Raw genomic sequence first — 14,288 nt, forward strand, 5'->3', positions numbered from 1 at the left:
AAACTCCACACAGACAGTGACCTGTGGCCTGGATCAAACCCGGGTCCTCAACGCCGTAGGCAGCAGTGCTAACTACTGAGCTACCATGCCACCCCATAATGCCCTCTTGAAATTACACAACATTTTGGCCTCAACTACTTTCTGTGGTAGTGAATTCCACTGATTCACCACTCTCTTGGTGAAGAAATTTCTCCTCACCTCAGTCCTAAAAGGTTTACCATTCATCCTCAAACTATGACCCCATCATCGGGAACATTCTTTCTGCATCTACTCGGTCTAACCCGGTTAGAATTTTGTAAATTTCTACGAGATCCCCTCTCACACTTCTATACTCCAGTTAATATAATCCCAAATTAATATAATCCTAACATAATAATATTAGCTACCTTCCAATCTGTAGGAACCATCCCAGAGTCCAAAGAATTTTGGAAAATGACCACCAATGGATTTATTTCTCGGGACATTTCCTCAAGTACTCTAGGATGAAGCTTATCAGGCCATGGAGATTTGTCCATCTTCAATACCATTAATTTCCCCAAAACCATTTCCTTCAGTCCCTCGCTAAAACTTATGTTTCTCAAAACTTCAGGTACATGTCTTCCTTTTTTTTTTATAAATGTATTTTATTACAAACATTTACCAAAACAGGTTACATAGTCTGACAGATTTTCTCCCTTTTTCACCCCCCTGACGACAAACAGCCCCTCAAGCACGGTCACAAGCATCCCCCACCTTTCCTCAAACCCCCCTGAAGAGCCCTTAACTCAAACTGTATCTTGTCAAATCGCAAGAAGTGGTACAGGTCACCCAACCAAGCCGCTATCCCCGGTGGCGATGCAGACCGTGACTCCAGCAAAATTCACCGCCGTGCAATCAGAGAAGCGAAGGCCAAGACATCGGCCTTCCTCCTCTCCATAAGCTCCAGCTTCTCTGAAACCCCAAACATCGCCACCAAAGGGTCCGGGTCCACCTCCTCCACTATCCTGGCTAAGACCGCGAACATTCCCGCTCAGAATCTTCCCAATTTTTTGCAACCCCAAAACATATGCACGTGATTCACTGGCCCACACCTCTCACACTCATCTGCTGCCCCCTGAAAGAACCCACTCATTCTTGCCAGAGTCATATGCACCATCTTAAACTGTATTAGGCTCATCCTTGCACGTTTACCTGTCACAGTGCCTCACTCCATACTCCCCAATTGATCTCCCCTCCCAACTCCGCTTCCCATTTCTCCTTGATCTTCACCACCCGCTCGTCTCCCTGCTCCCCCAGCCACTTGTATATGTCTCCAATTCTTCCCTCCCCTTCCACAACTGGACGTAGCAGTCACTCCGGCAGGGTGCATCCCGGCAACTTCGGGACCCCCTCCAGACCTTTCGCGCAAAGTCCCTAACCTGCAGATACCTGAACTCACTCCCCCTCGGCAGCTCTATCTTCTCCCTTAGCTCCTCCAGACTGGCGAACCCTTCCTCCAAATACAGATCCCACACCTTGACCAGCCCCACATCCCTCCACCTCCTGTATACACTAGCCATTCCCCTTCCCCCCACCGGCTCAAACCTATGAATCTCGCACAGCGGCATGAGCACCGACATCCCTTCCACCCTAAAATGCCTCCTCAACTGATTCCATATCTTCACTGTGGACTGCACCACCGGGCTCCTCGAATACCTACCCAGAGCCATTGGCAACGCTGCAGTCACCATGGCCCTCAAACTAGACCCCTTACAAGATTCCTTCTCCATCCTAAGCCATCCTAAGCCCCTTCTCATTCCCACCACTGCCGCACCTTTTCCACATTCGCCACCCAATAATAATGAAGCAAGTTCGGCAACACCAACCCCCCCCCCCCCCCCCCCCCCCACTACCTCTGCCTCTGTAGCATTATCCTCCCCACCCTCGGAACCTTCCCCGCCCATACAAAGTCAGAAATGATCTTTTCCACTTTCCGAAAAACGGTCTTTGACATAAAGATCGCAAGAGCTTGAAAGATAAACAAGAACCTCGGCAGAATATTCATTTTCACCACTTGGACCCTCCCTGCCAGCGTTAAGTGCAGTGTATCCCACCTCGAAGATCCTCCCTAGCCTCCTCCACCAGCTTCGTTAAGTTCCATTTGTGGAGCCCCGTCCATTCCCTCGCTACCTGAATCCCCAAATACCTAAACCTATCCCTCGCTACCGTAAATGGCATCCCCCCTAAATTAGCCCGCTGTGCCAGCTCATTCACCGGGAATACCTCGCTTTTCCCTACATTCAGCTTGTACCCAGAGAACTGTCCAAACCTCCCCAGCAGGCCCATAATCCTTCCCATACTCTGCAATGGATCCAAAACATACAGCAAGAGGTCATCAGCACAGAGCGATACCCGATGCTCCCTCTGACCCCTCATAATCCCCCGCCACTCAGCTGAGCCCGAGAATGGCTCTACGGCCAACGCAAACAGCAGCGGTGACAGTGGGCACCCCTGTCTCATATCCGTGCAAATCAAAACATCACGAGCTCATAGTATTCCTCCTCGCCTATGGTGCCACATACAGCAACCGTACCCATGCCACAAATCTCGGCCCAAACCTTCCCAAACCCTCGAACAAGTACCGCCACTCCACTCAATCAAATGCCTTCTCCACGTCCATGGACACCACCTGCTCCGGTACCAGAGCCCCCGACGGATTAATCACCACATTCAACAGACATTTTGTATTACTCGAGCTGCCTGCCCATCACAAAACCTGTTTGATCTTCTGCTACCACCCCGGGGACACTCCTCCATCCTCCCCACCAATAACTTAGCCAATACTTTCACATCCATGTTCAATAGTGATATGGGCCTAAACGATCCACATTCCATAAGACCATAAGACATAGGAGTGGAAATAAGGCCATTCAGCCCATCGAGTCCACTCCACCATTCAATCATGGCTGATTTCAACTCCATTTACCCGCTCTCTCTCCATAGCCCTTAATTCCTTGAGAAATCAAGAATTTATCAACTTCTGTCTTAAAGACACTCAACGTCCCGGCCTCCACCGCCCTCTGTGGCAATGAATTCCACAGACCCACCACTCTTTGGCTGAAGATATTTCTCCTCATCTCTGTTCTAAAGTGACTCCCTTTTATTCTAAGGCTGTGCCCCCAGGTCCTAGTCTCCCCTGCTAATGGAAACAACTTCCCTACATCCACCCTATCTAAGTCATTCATTATCTTGTAAGTTTCTATTAGATCTCCCCTCAACCTCCTAAACTCCAATGAATATAATCCCAGGATCCTCAGACATTCATCGTATGTTAGGCCTACCATTCCTGGGATCATCCGTGTGAATCCCCGCTGGACCCGCTCCAGTGCCAGTATGTCCTTCCTGAGGTGTGGGGCCCAAAATTGCTCACAGTATTCTAAATGGGGCCTAACTAATGCTTTATAAAGCTTCAGAAGTACATCCCTGCTTTTATATTCCAAGCCTCTTGAGATGAATGACAACATTGCATTTGCTTTCTTAATTACGGACTCAACCTGCAAGTTTACCTTTAGAGAATCCTGGACTAGGACTCCCAAGTCCCTTTGCACTTCAGCATTATGAATTTTGTCACCGTTTAGAAAATAGTCCATGCCTCTATTCTTTTTTCTAAAGTGCAAGACCTCGCACTTGCCCACGTTGAATTTCATCAGCCATTTCTTGGACCATTCTCCTAAACTGTCTAAACCTTTCTGCAGCCTCCCCACCTCCTCAATACTACCTGCCCCTCCACCTATCTTTGTATCATCGGCAAACTTAGCCAGAATGCCCCCAGTCCCGTCATCTAGATCGTTAATATATAAAGAGAACAGCTGTGGCCCCAACACTGAACCCTACGGACACCACTCGTCACCGGTTGCCATTCCGAAAAAGAACCTTTTATCCCAACTCTCTGCCTTCTGCCTGACAGCCAATCGTCAATCCATGTTAGTACCTTGCCTCGAATACCATGGGCCCTTATTTTACTCAGCAGTCTCCCGTGAGGTACCTTATCAAAGGCCTTTTGGAAGTCAAGTCCTTGGTCTAACCTATTTGTTATCTCTTCAAAGAGCTCTAAGAGGTTTGTCAGGCACGACCTCCCCTTACTAAATCAATACGAAGTCTTACAACACCAGGTTAAAGTCCAACAGGTTTGTTTCGATGTCACTAGCTTTCGGAGCGCTGCTCCTTCCTCAGGTGAATGAAGAGACAGACCTCTTCATTCACCTGAGGAAGGAGCAGCGCTCCGAAAGCTAGTGACATCGAAACAAACCTGTTGGACTTTAACCTGGTGTTGTAAGACTTCGTACTGTGCTCACCCCAGTCCAACGCCGGCATCTCCACATCATTACTAAATCAATGCTGACTTGTCCTAATCCGACCCTGCACTTCCAAGAATTTAGAAATCTCATCCTTAACAATGGATTCTAGAATCTTGCCAACAAACGGGGTTAGGCTAATTGGCCTATAATTTTCCATCTTTTTCCTTGTTCCCTTCTTGAACAGGGGGGTTACAACAGCGATTTTCCAATCCTCTGGGACTTTCCCCGACTCCAGTGACTTTTGAAAGATCATAACTAACGCCTCCACTATTTCTTCAGCTATCTCCTTTAGAACTCTAGGATGTAGCCCATCTGGGCCCGGGGATTTATCAATTTTTAGACCTCTTAGTTTCTCTAGCACTTTCTCCTTTGTGATGGCTACCATATTCCACCAGGTCCTTCTCCTTTTCCAGGATTAGTGTGATTACTGCCTGCTTCATCGTCTCCGGCAACTCCCCCATCTCCATTGCTTCATTAAACGCCCCCAACAGATGCGGTGCCAGGTCCGGCGCAAATTCCTTATAAATTTCCACCGGGTACCCATCCGACCCAGGGGCCTTCCCCAATTTCATACCCCTGACACTATCCAGCACCTCCCTCAGCCGCAGGGACTCCTCCAGCCCCAGGGACTCCTCCAACGCCTGCCTCTTTGCTTCCTCCACCTGGGGAAACTCCAGCTTGTCCAGAAGCCGCCCCATGACCCCCCCCCCATCTCCTCCCGGGTCTGCCTCATAAAGTCCCTGGCAGTCCTCCCTAAATGCCTCATTTATCTTCCCTGGCTCTGTCTGACACCACATCCCCAGCCTCAATCCGCATCTTCAATATTTCCCTGGACGCAGCCTGCCTCCACAGCTGGTGCACCAGCATGCGGCTCGCCTTCTCCCCATACTCATGTCTTCCTTTGTGAAGACAGAAGCAAAGTATGAATTTAGTTCCTCAGCCATTTCTTTGTTTAAGTTTAATCAGTTTAATCTTAGATTTAATCATTTTAAGCTCTGCTCCCTAGTCACTGATCTGTTTCCTAAAGTAAATAGGCCCTTCCCATCCACTCTATCCAGGCCCTTAACTCAATCAAATCTCCCTTCAGCCTCCTCTGTTCCAAGGAGTACAACTCCAGCCTATCCAATCTTTCCTCATAGCTGCAATTGTCCAGTCCTGGCAACATGCTCATAAATCTCCTCTGTACTCTCTCAAAACTGCAATTAGATCCTTTCTATAATGAGGTGACCAGAACAACACATTATACTCAAGTTGTGGCCTAATGTTTTATATAGTTTCAGCATAAACTCTCTGCTCTTACATTCTATGCCTTAGCTAATAAGTGAAAGTATTCCATGGGCTGGATTCTCCCACCCCACCCACCGCCACTGACGAGCCACATACAATGGAGAACTCCATGGACCTCGGCCGGGATTCTCCAGTCACCGGCGGACATTGCTGTAGAATCCTGCCCATAATTCCTTCTTAAATCACCTTACCAACCTGTCCAGCTACCTTCAGGGGTCTGTGGTAATTCACTCCAAGGTCTTTCACTTCCCCTACACCTGTGTCCTCCCAATTATGGTGTATTCCTTTGCCTCATTTGACTTCCTCAAATGCACACCTCCGGTCTCGAGACTGAATTGCATTTGCCACTTTTTTGCCCATCCCACCAGTCCACTGATATCTTCCTGCAATTTCCAACTATTCTCCTCGCTTCAACCATGCAGCCAATGTGTCTTCTGCACACTTCTTGATCATTCCCCCAACATTTACATCCAAATCATCATGTGTACCACAAAAAGCAGGGGACCCAATACGGAGCCCTGTGGAACCCTTCTGGAAACAAGCCTTCCAGTTACAAAAACATCTGCCAATTATCCTGTTTCCTGCCACTGGGCCAATTAGTTCCTTCCTTTCCACCTTATCTATGTCCCTCAATAATTTTGTACATCTGAATCAGGTCCCCACTCAGCCTTCTCTGCTCTAAGGAAAACAACCCCAGCCTAACCAGCCTCTCTTCATAGCTGAAATTCTCCAGTCCAGGCAACATGCTGGAGAATCTCCTCTGTATCCTTTCTAATGCAATCACATCATTCCTATAGTGTGGTGGCCAGAACTGCTCACAGTACTCTAGTTATGGCCTAATGTGTGTTTTACCACAGCATCATCATGGCCTCGGTCCTGCTAAAGCAATGCATTTCTTCATACTATGCTATCACATAATGACATTATATTCACCACTGCATTCAAGCCAAAGCTCAGAAATTTAGAATTCAACCTCCACTCCCAACATGGGGATGTAGGAATTAGGGGAAGTAGGCAATTCAACCTCTTGAGCCTGCTCTGCCATTCAATCAAATCATGGCTGATCTTGTCCTAGTCTTAAATCCACCTCCCTATCTGTTCTCCATATCTCTTTAACCCCAATAGATATTAACCAACAGAATCGTAAGAAAATAAATTGCATTTGGTCCAAAAGTACATTGTAATGTCCCATACACTACTCTAAAAGAGAGCATTTGTCATATTCCTTGAGATAACCTACAGCACAATGACTCAAAATATTGCATCTCACAAATATGTAGCACAATTTCTATAACATCAAATGCTTGTATGTAGCAACAACTGCATTTTCCAATTTACATAAATGACATATTTACGTATTCAATGAAAGAGATCAAATTTGAAGACAATATCAAACTAGTATAGAAATCAACTCAAAAGGTGAGAAATTAAGAGAATGAGTTGTATGCAAGCAGGCAGAGTAATAATAGGTAAAAGTTACCATAAATGTGAAATACTGTATTGGAACAGGTAGCTTGAAAGTTAAAAAAAATCTAGTAGTTTTAGTAGATCCAGTGCTAAACACATCCAAATAATGCACAGTAACAATTAACTCAGCCAAAAGGTTACTAAACCAAGATGAATAGATAGAAATCATCGAGAGGAAACCGCAACCAAACTACGCAGGATTCTGGTCAGACCGCATCTTCAATACGGTCTCAAGTTGTGGTCAACATGACACAAACAAGTCATTCAAGCATTGGAGGAAGTGCAAAGACAAAGAGCTGATCCAAATTATATGATCTTACAGTTATGATTTGACAATGGTATAGCACAGGAGGTGGTCATTCATCTCATCATGCAGCTCCTTCGAAGAACTATTCCTTTAGTCCCATTCTACTGCTCTTTCCCCAGAGCCTTACAGATTTGCTTCCTTTAAGTGGTTAAGCAATTCCCTTTTGAAAGTTACTAATGAATCTATTTCCGCCACCCTTCAGGCAATGCATTCCAGATAACACCACCTGCATAAAAAAAAGTCTGAGTTACAAGAAAACACTGGAGAAACTTTGGCTTTTCATTCTGAAAAAAAGATGTTAAGATATATTAAATGCAGCTAAGGATGTGTGTTAAGATATATTAAATGCAGCTAAGGATATTTAAATGATAAAACTGAAATACTTAATTTGTTGTATTGCAAGAATAAAACAAAGGGACACGAGTTCAAACTTGCAAATGATTATTTTGGAACTCAATCAGGTAATTATTTTCCACAAGGTTAATAGTCAAGTCAGGAACAGACTTTCAGTAATTTGCAGTTATTAAATTTGTGATTACATTACTTTTGTCTTCACCCAATTGAGTGAACTGTAGTGGAGAGTGAGGAAAGGAGAAAAAGTCATGCAAAGACGAGTCCAAACCAATCACCACACATTTGTACATTTTAGTCAAAGTCTCCGGATAATGATTAGGAGCAGAAATCCTCAGATTATTTTCCCTAGCCAACAGCAATATGGCCAACGTTTTTACTCCATCATTACCTTAAAGATCACACATGAAGAAAACAAGTTACATTGCAGTGTCAAAGTATCTTGCAATATGACATGTTGTGACAGCACTCAATATATATATATTTTTTTAAACTAATTTTTTTTTGCAGCAAATCTATCTAGCAGCTGGCTTCAGAGCAACAACTGGCCAGAAAACCGAGATCTGGGGAGACTAAAAAAGAAGTCATAAACTCACATTTTAGAAAAACAAATCAATTCACACGATGGGTTTTAAATAACACTGCAATGTTTCATTAGATACTGTATTTATTCCCAGCTTATCCCAATATTACTGTAAAAATGCAAATTAAAGTCCAAACTTACAAGAAATAAAGGCAAGGAAAAACTCAACTCATTTTCTAACAGACCACACCCATCAGCCTCCTTTTGGCAACGTCACAAATTCCTCATTTCCCAATGTGAAATAAATCCATTCATAATATTCACTTGCATATTCTTCTCCAATTATTGATTCCAGAATTGTTTTATTCTTTATACAAAAAAAGCCCTGCATATCGTGCTGAAAACTCATGGGTTAGTAATTTATTCAATAGATTAAGTTGACTTGGTAAGGTTAAAGTTCTGCAAGTCTACTGTCACTTTGCAATCAAGACCCTGTTGCAATTTTCAAGCTAGATGAGTGGATCATTTAATTTTGAGAAAAAAAACGTAAATACTGGATTCAAACACAAGTTCATATTTTGAATCTCAACGTGTTACCTAGTATGTACAAACATTTTCCACTGTAAGCATGTGTATTTTCATTTTGTACCCACAAAGATTATAAAATACATACACACATACAATTGCGTTTTTCAAGGTGGCTAACTGGAATTCAGAATAACACAAACTACTGTTGTGGATTACACAATGCCATTTGAATCCATCAGTGGGATATTTCCTTGCAACACATTCCTGGCATATAGTGAGTGATGCATTTATCATCTGACAATATTAGGTTAAGACAATTCTGGTCAATTAAGACAAACGAATCAAGATTACAATGACTAAAATAACAGAACAACTTGCCTCCTTACCGATCTTAAAATAAACTGTGCCCTCACTGCATGTAGGTCTACGGTTAATGTTTCAAATTCGAGGCCAACACACAGTTCTGTTTAAAATGATGTTCGGACACAAAAATGATCCAAGTCGAAATCTTTCAAAAAGGTTGGATTGAGACTCAGTAAACTGCGAAAGGGGAGAACAATTTTCAGGATGTCGTGAACTTGACTCCGAATCATAAAATCTTGGTTCAGATGGAGGTATTTATTTTCTTAAAGTAGTTCACCGAGACAGGATTGCACACGGTGTGCTTGCAGCTGCCAACAGCAGCATCTCAGGACTTGCGAAACTCATTAAAAAGGGTGCATGTATGTTTGAAAGTAATTGGGAGGCGGGGGGACGAGGGAAGCAAAATCAAATGAATGGGGGAGGGACGCCCGACATTTGCCCGGGGCTGGGGATTGGCAATGGAAAAAGGGGGATTTAAGAAAAAAGACCGAATTCTCTGTTTAGAGTACAAGGGGTTTTATTTCAGTAAAACATTGCAGGGGGGGGACTTGGGGCACTTGCAGAAACTGGCTGACACAGTGCAAACTCGGGAAACATTGCAATAAAGAGTATGATAGTTTGACTGACATTTGGCTGCTGCTGCAACAATTCCCAAAGGCTCACCTGGCCCTTGGGCCTGGAATACACCACCAGCCGCCATCCAGGGGCAGGGTGCGATATAAAATCCCCTCCTGTATGATCATACACCCGCCCACATACACTCTGGATTTTCCTCCCATCAGGGGAAAAGGAGGGGGAGCATTACACAAATTAACATTACACAATTTATTCGCTTAAAAAAGGCGCCGCGTTTATAATCCGACCAAGAACTGCCGCCGGTGTGAAATAAAACGCGCACTGAAAATCGAGTGATTTGGTTTTCAACATTAACAGAAGAGATGGGGGGGGGGACGTTTAGCAACTCACCCAGAAAAACGCAGAGGAATGAGAGAGGATGTGGTGGGAGCAACAAAAAAACCTGCATCCAACCTCTCGGCTCGGTGTCTTGCTTCGTCTCTTCCCTTCTCCTCCAGCCGGTTCCCCCCGGTGGGGTCGGGAGGTTTTTTTCTGTCTTCCTCAGCGTAGGGCCTCCTTTATTTTCTCTCTCTCTCTCTCTCTCTCTCCAATTCTCCCTGGCCTCGGACCGAGCGCCCGCCCGCCTCGCGCTCCGGCCTCCCCAACGGCTCCTCTCCCTCCCGGACCAACCGCCGCGCCTCGCGCTCCGCTACCGCTCCGCCATATTGCCTTAACCTCCTCTCCCCTCCCACTGACTTCGCTCAACCTCGAGAGGAGGTGGCAGCGAACGAGAGAGAGAGGGGCAGCAAAACGCTTGTTTTTTTTTAAGTCTTTTTTTTATTGGGGGGTCTTTTTTCCCCCCTCGTTCCCCTCCCTCTATAATGTTAAACGCCACCGTCAGGATGCTCCAATTCACTGCAAGGTTTTTTTTCTTGCCTTGCCTTCCCAATATTCTTCTCAAATCACAAGGATTGAATCGATATGACTCAATTTACAAATAGGAGGAGAGAAGAACCCACGGGAAAGGGGTGGGAACTGATCCCATAGATGATCTTTTTAAACGGGATTTGGACTGGGTGTTCGAGGATGAGAGACGTCCAGGTTGAGAGACAGAGCTAAGTGTGGGGCAAAGCAAAACTGCTCTTTCAAAGCATCGGCACGATGGGCCGAATGGACTTGTTCGGCGCTGTCAGCTTCTGTGATTCTGTGACTTGTGTTGAGAGTGCTCAATGAAAGAGAGAAAATCCGTACAATAAAAGCAAAATACTATGGATGCTGGAAATCTGAAATGAAAACAGAAAATGCTGGGAAAACTCAGCAAGTCTGGCAGTATCTGTGGGCAGAGTGCAGCTCCTTCACCTGATGAAGAAGCTGCGCTCCGAAAGCTCGTGACTCCAAACAAATCTGTTGGACTTTAACTGGTGTTGTAAGACTTCTCCTGTGCCCACTGTTGCTCGTTTTGATAATGATGCTCTTTAGAGTCGCCAGGTATCAAATGATACCACCACAAGGCTTTACCGGATATCGATCAAAGGACCACACAACCAGTTAGTCAGTTCAAATTCAAAGATGGTTTATTTGCACACAAGGATTACTTTGACATGCAACACAAAATACTACAAGTTAAACTACACCTAATAGCTACAATAACCTATACTTAACTTCAGGGCAACCGGCTCTGTGCAGATGGACAAGGCCTTTGTCCGGATCTTGCGTAGCTCTGTTTCTGCTGGGCCTATCCGTCTGGTAGCGATTGTTGGTCTTGAACTTGGCTGTCTGGTCATTCTGCTGCACTTGGGTTGGCATAGGCCGGATCCAAGAGAGACCAAGCACATGGTTGTGTCTCTTCTTATCCCTCTGGGATTTTGCGCTCTTTGGGGCGGTCCTTAACTTGGACCCAATAATTCGACAGACTTCGAACACTGCCTTCGATTTTGGCCAATAAAGGGGCAGGTGCCTTGATGGCTGGGCGTGTCCTTAGCGGTCATTGATCTTGGCTGTTTGAGCTCCCTGAGTAAAGGGAGTGGCACCGATCAATCTGCGGCTGTATCGGTTTCTTGAGCACAATTCTTTTGTTCTGGGGAAATGGGCCATTAGAATGCAAACGAGCGGGGGTTTCAATCGCGTCTAGCTATCTGGGTTGCAAATACACACACAAGCTCTGAGTCTGTTGGAGTCCTGGGTTGGCCATAATTCCCATGGTCCTTTGCAGGTGGCCATCTGAGATGGCTACATCCCGTCATCTTGATCCTGAACGCGAAGCGTGGTGGACCACACTGTTGATCCCTTATCATCCTTGGTGTGCCGGTTACCCTTGGTCCACGACAGGTTCTACACTACTCTGTGCTACGTTTTTGGAGCATTTACCTAACATTTGTATTAACACATCAAACATTCATAATTTCTAACGGGTCACTATAAACATTTCACTATTACACATTTAACTTAATCGCTCAAGGGACATCTAACTATCACTATCTAAGCTACTCTCATGCTGCTGGCAAATACCAAAAAGAACTTATGTACAATACAAAATTTCAAAACAGCAGCATCACATTTCTACTTAATCTATCAACATTACAGAGGTTATACGGTCTTTATTGTTATCAGCGATTACAGTGTTTGTTGAGTTGGGTGAATTCAGAATGTATATATCGGGGAGCGGGAGGCTCTTTTTTGCCATTTGCGGAGTCTAAAGTGTCTGGATGACACTGCAGATTATTGCAATTACCAGAAGGGCCTCTACTGTGTATGAAAGGGGGTACCATTTGGCAATGTTTTCACACCAAGTGGGGGTTTCAGTGTCTATCTCTATGTGTGGTGTGGTGTCCGGGCTAGGGGTGTCATGTTGTGTGGTGGTGTTCAGGACTGGTGTGGTGTGTGGTACAGAGGCTTGTAACGCGTGCAGTTGTAGGAGTCCAGCGATGATCATAATGTAGGTTATCAGTCCTCTCTTCATCTTGTCTTCTGTCTTCCATTTTCCATATATTCCTGGGGGTGCAAGCATAATATCTGTTATTATCTTCGGTTAATATCTTGTTTATTTGTCTTTCTCTCCTTAACTTCAATTACCCATTAGAATCGTCACCATGTGTGATTCCCTCATTTTATTTTTTGAAATAACATTTTGAGAGACAAGACATTGCCAAAAAATGTTTATTTGTAAGTGCAGAGATTCTCGCAGCTGGTGGTCGATGCGGGGAGTGGACGGCCAATTTCTCCGGCCAGTCTTTCCTTTACTGCAACCAGTGATGGCTGAGGCTCATCTTAACTAGCCAAATTTTAGGGCGGCCAGTTTTATAGAGTTTTGTCGTCCCAGAGTCCAGAGGTAGTTCGCGTGTAGCAGCATATGTGGCAACCAAGTGTGTCAAACGTGTAAATAGCAGGTGGGGAACGACCAGAGGGTCGCGGAAGGTAAAGGGATGAGTGTACAGACTGTGGCAAAAGGCAATCTTTAAGCCACAATGAAAAGCAGAGAAGGGAAAACAAAGACCTGCCAAAGACAGTGCAAAGTATAAAGAACCATTCCAGAGTACTCTAAGTGACGTGAACATGAGGTGCGTGTGGGCCGCGGCAGGGCAGGAATGGGTGGAATCCCCGGGTAGGGCGGTGATCAGTGCCGTTGCTCCACTACCCGAACTGAACTGACCGGATGCATTTGGGGTCCTCAGGCAGGGCGGGGATTAGTGCCGTTACTCCACTACCTGGGTGACCTTAACGAGCGGAAAGAATTTGTAACACGTGAGATCCAACAATTGTTCCTTTACCAGCCATTGTTCAGTAAATGGTGTCGGAAGAGTAACTATGACTATCAAGAAATCGGGTGTCAGGCCGACATTAATTAAAACCATGTAACAAGAAGAAAGAAAGAAGAAAAATAAAAAGGCGGGCAGGCTCCATCAGGAAGTAGGACACCATAATTCTTATGCGGCTCCTTTTTCTCATCATCTGGACACCTCAGGGTGTCGTAAAAGGATTACCGTAACGGGAGTCAGAATCTGAATCATCACCTTCTCCCGGTTGCCAGACCCGTGTCTGCCGTTCTTGTGCCGTGGCCGCGTGGGCCGCAGTGGAATCCGAATCGTCATGTCTAACCAGTCTACAAGAGTTGTCGCGGTGCTAAAAAGGGGTTCATTTGTCATGAGGCGTAGGGGCGGTGGCAGTGAAGGACACGTTACTGTTGTCAGGCGGTGGCGATGGCTCTGACTGTGGCTGTGGAAGGGGGTATAGGGGGCCAAACATGTCTTGGTCGTGGTACCGGGGGCTGGAGTGACTGGGGCCGGGGAGGTTGTACCAGTGGTCAGTGATCGTGGTCAATTCAGGGAGGCTGGCGCTGTCGTCGGAGTCAAGCTCAAGGTGGAAGGTCGTACCTATGGGCGGAGACAAGGTCGGGTCTGTGGGCGTGCTGTCAGGGCTGGGGGAGGGTTGGACTCGGTTGTTGATGGGCGGGGCGGAATCGTCTGCTAATGCTAGGGAGATGTGGTGGGAGTGGCTGCATTGGGTTCCATAGACTTTGAGCTGGTTGATGTGGAACCAACTAGTTTTACCATTGGCGTACGTTATCATGTACACAGAGGGACTTACTTTGTCC

General features: G+C 45.7%; 1 protein-coding gene across 8 annotated transcripts in view; it reads right to left on the reverse strand.

Moving 5' to 3' along the window:
* Positions 1–10,617, reverse strand: part of ptpra (protein tyrosine phosphatase receptor type A) — a 373,815-nt gene extending 363,198 nt beyond the window's left edge. For 5 of the 8 annotated variants that reach the window (XM_072497621.1, XM_072497618.1, XM_072497619.1 and 2 more), the window contains exon 1: positions 10,109–10,617. The gene's annotated coding sequence lies outside the window, so the exon portion shown is untranslated. Of the gene's footprint in view, positions 1–9,165; positions 9,399–10,108 lie in introns of those variants that run through there. The other 3 variants (XM_072497613.1, XM_072497614.1, XM_072497615.1) reach the window with 2 other exon arrangements.
* Between the last annotated feature and the right edge of the window lie 3,671 nt (positions 10,618–14,288).

This window comes from Scyliorhinus torazame, chromosome 3, assembly GCF_047496885.1.
Source record: "Scyliorhinus torazame isolate Kashiwa2021f chromosome 3, sScyTor2.1, whole genome shotgun sequence".
NCBI classification, from domain to species: domain Eukaryota; kingdom Metazoa; phylum Chordata; class Chondrichthyes; order Carcharhiniformes; family Scyliorhinidae; genus Scyliorhinus; species Scyliorhinus torazame.